This window comes from Chrysemys picta, chromosome 1 (assembly GCF_011386835.1).
Source record: "Chrysemys picta bellii isolate R12L10 chromosome 1, ASM1138683v2, whole genome shotgun sequence".
Lineage (NCBI taxonomy): Eukaryota > Metazoa > Chordata > Testudines > Emydidae > Chrysemys > Chrysemys picta.
The window spans coordinates 273,175,455-273,179,619 of record NC_088791.1 but is presented as its reverse complement, the minus strand read 5'-3'; positions in this window follow the sequence as shown (position 1 = coordinate 273,179,619).

The following is a 4,165-nucleotide window of genomic DNA, read 5'->3' as shown; positions in this document are numbered from 1 at the left end:
CCTGGAGGAGAAGAGAGGCGGAACAGGGGGCTTGGGCCTCCTGAGTGTAGCGCGTACACACACAGCTGCATGTTGCTGCTGCTGCTGTCCCCTCCGGTTAATATACCAGCATTCGTTGTCTTCTAGGAAGGATTAATTTCTCTGTTGTTCCTTGTGGGGTCTGTCTGTCTGTGCAGGAGTCTCTCCGCATCTTGCCCCCCTGGCCCAGGCTTATATAGAAAGCCAGAGCAGTAGACATGTACAGCGAGTCAGCAGTCTCTTTCCAATCCCACAGAAGGGCAGTGAGGTGGAGAGGCTTCCACCCTCCCAAGTATAAATCGCATTCCTGGCCAGCTCTCAGGACTCTGCTGTGGTGGTATGGGGATTTATCTCTAAAATGTCTGGTTTTAACCTATTCCTTGAAGGGAGTTGAAGAAGGAACCTTTGGAAAAAGTTAGTTACCCCACCTTTCCATAACTCTCAGAAGATGCAACAACTAAGATCAAGGAGAATGAAAATCATAGCCAATTAATTGGGGTTTAAAATGGTGTAGCAATGTCGTGTAGGACCCGTTTCACTCTATTATTATTTAATGCATTATTGTTATTACTATTATTAGTATAGTAGTATTATAAACAACTATTATTATTTTCTTATTTTAGTTATTAATATTAGTTGCCCAGAGGGTGCTCAGCTCTGTACAAGGTACAAAAGAAGACATGATCCCTGTCCAGAAGGATTTACAGTCTAAGGATCTGATCTGACAAACATCACCAAGAATAACTAGTGGGATAATTTAGGGCTTATGTACACACAAAAGTGGGGGAGGGATAGCTCAGTGGTTTGAGCATTGGCCTGCTAAACCTAGCATTGTGAGTTCAATCCTTAAGGGGGGAATCTGAGGCAAAAATCAGTACTTGGTCCTGCTAGTGAAGGCAGGGGGCTGGACTCAATGACCTTTCAAGGTCCCTTCCAGTTCTAGGAGATGGCATATCTCCATTAATTATTATTTTATGTTTAGTTAAAGCAGTACAGCCCCTCTTCCCCCTCCTCCCCCACACCCATAATGTATACACAGTTATGTTAGTATACAGGTGCTTTACACCAGTATAGCTATTAAAGTGAAGGTGCTTTATACTGGTATAGCTGTTCCCATATGGGAAAGGGGAATACATTCTACTGGAATATGGCACCTTTATAATTTCATCCACACTATAATTTGTACGGGTATAGCTATTTTGAAAATAAGATCACCCCCTGTCCCTAATTTAAATAGTTATACTAATATAAAAACTGTGTGTAGAGCAGTCTTTAGAATAGTAAACTGTTATGCCTAATAGTAAGTGTCTGCAGGACTAGACCTTAGAGAAATGAACAGGGCCAGATCTTTGATACCCCTGCCCGCCCCCATTTGTGGTTGATTTGCAATGCTCAGTGTAAATCTCCTAGAAACCTTTTTTAACTGGGAATTTTCCTGGCCAAAGGGAATCTCCAGCTGTCACAAAGTCAACGCTGGTGGTTCTAAACCATCCATTTGTGGTCCCCTCTCTAATATAAAAGGTGTGCTTTGAGGCAGGGCTGGCAATGTGGCTTGAGCTTCTTGTGAGCCATGGCATCTGAAGGTATGTATGGGACTGTTAATGCCAGCATACTTCAGGGTGCTCTAAATTAAGATGAGCTAATCCTCCAGCCAGCCTCTGGATCAGAGAAGCAGAAAGGTGTTTTAGAGTCACATTCCTCCCCCACCAGTTTCTACTCCAAGTGCAGCACAGCTGGATTCAAGGATGTGGTCAACAATCTCCAAAGTACAGATTCCCTACCAGATAAAACTGTAAGAGCAACTCTGCAAAAGAGAGAGAAAACAGCCTACATCATAAAGTTCAGATCAAAATCTCAACTTTCCTCAGAAGTAGGGTTGCTTGGATTTGGGTTCTGGTTTGGGCCCATTACTAGAGGGATGGGCCCAAGCCATAACATTCAGATCTAGATGTAAACTTTCCCCAGATTTTGGGAAGTCTGGTTTTCTAGACTAGGCCTGTCTCTAATTATAATTAACTGAGGCAGGTTGCTGTCTTCTAGGAGAATACACTGCTGCTATCCCTGGCATGAACACCCAAGACCTGGAAGAAAATGGGAAAAGACTCTGATAATCATCACAGCACAAACTGTATAAACCTAAGATTATTATTACAGTTAAACCAGCTTTAAATATAACAGCCGAAATAAGAGATCTGTTAAATTACTGAATTTACCATGCACCAAACAAAATCACAGACTGGCAAAGAAACCCTTTTATGTATCTTTTTATTTTTATTTTTATATATTTTTTTTATCAAAACAGTGTTAACAGATGACACAAAGAACAAAAAGACCAAAACAAATGAAAGTGAAATCAAATATAAAGTAGTGTGTCTTACAGCTGACACGTGAGACCTTTTAAAACAAATACCTGATAATGCAGTAAATCTTTCAAAGGAATAAAATTCCTCCTCTTTCAAGAAGTATATGTAAGAGGAAACTGATCTGTTAAAGGAACATGTTAATTTTAAGATGAATATCTTGTCTTTAAACCAAAAGTAGCTCCTAAAACAAGCAAGCTATTCTTTCTGAATACCTGCTAAAAGGAATGCATTTTCTGCTCAAAGAGGTTAAACTTATTTGGTTAGCAGATTTCTGCTGTAGTTGGAAGCTTAGATAGTGAACAAACACTTCAAAAATTATTTGTGATCTAATAGTACCTGAGATTTAGTTGAAATGTATGGAATGATGTTACCAACGCTTGGAAAATATTTAATTCTGTAGTGTGAGAGAGTGAAAAGAAGAAGGAAGCTGGAGGGTTAGCAATCTGCTTTTGCTAAGGGGAGATGAGAAATGTAGCGCTATTGCAGGAGGTAACAAGAATTTAAAGGCCCAGATGAGTTGGTTAACATGGGTCAATGGGAGTTGGGTCAATGATTTGTCAATGAGCACAGGGTTGGCGGGAAAGAAAAGAAAAGTTCTAGGAATGTTTGGAATGGCTGTTGAAATACTCCAGCATGAAGACTCTCGGTGGTGAACTGTGAAAGTTCATCTGATTTGGAGAGTGGCATTAATATACCCACAGCTAAAAAAAGGAGAAAGAGGGGTATCAAAAACGCAAGGATAAGCTTGCAGGAATGGGGCCTTACTTGTTAACTTTATCACTTAGTTTATTAAATGCAGTTGGAGTCCCAGAAGCCTTTTTGTCATATTACCCCAAAATATCAAAAGTATTATTTATGACATGACTCCAGGGTCTTTTGTTGAAAGCTCTAAGAAAAGCCCGGACAGGACAAGAAATCTGATCAGCCATTCAGGTGGAGACAACTAAATCTTTTCACATTTAGGTAATTGAGTAGGGCAAGGGATATAGACAAGTTCTATTGGTAGAATTTGTAACTCTTAAACAGCCACACCTTTCTTCAAGGATTTTTTAAAAATATTTCTTTCTGGACTGCTTCTTGCTGTAGCAGCCAGGCACTTAAATTTCAGAAAATTAAAACAGGATCAAAACAGAAACAATTATTCAAATACTAAACAAAACAGATGCATCTTGTCTTGTGCCCTAAGAGTTGCATAGGGAGTGAATTCCAAAGATAGGGCTCCTGGAATGAGAAAACCTTGCTTCCAGACACAGAGGGCTGATTATCCACTACCCACCACCTGTGCAAAGTGGGTGCAAGATGCTGATTTGTTACTGTGCACAGGTAGAAATGACAACATCAGGAATCGGCAACCTTTGGCACGCAGCTCGCCAGGGTAAGCCCCCTGGCGGGCCGGGCCGATTTGTTTACCTGCCGCGTCCGCAGGTTCGGCCAATCACAGCTCCCACTGGCCGCAGTTCGCCGCTCCAGGCCAATGGGGGCAGTGGGAAGCGGCGGCCAGCACATCCCTCAGCCTGCGCCGCTTCCCGCAGCCCCCATTGGCCTGGAGCGGCAAACCGCAGCTAGTGGGAGCTGTGATCGGGCAAACCTGCGGACGTGGCAGGTAAACAAACCGGCCCAGCCCGCCAGGGGGCTTACCCTGGCAAGCTAAGTGCCAGAGGTTGCCGATCCCTGGACTACATTCTCTTCTTCATATGGCTGATGTAAATGTAGAGCAACAACTATAGTTTTACATTCAGATGGTTAAGTCAGTTAATTGCGTCTGGAGTAGCAGAATGTATTGC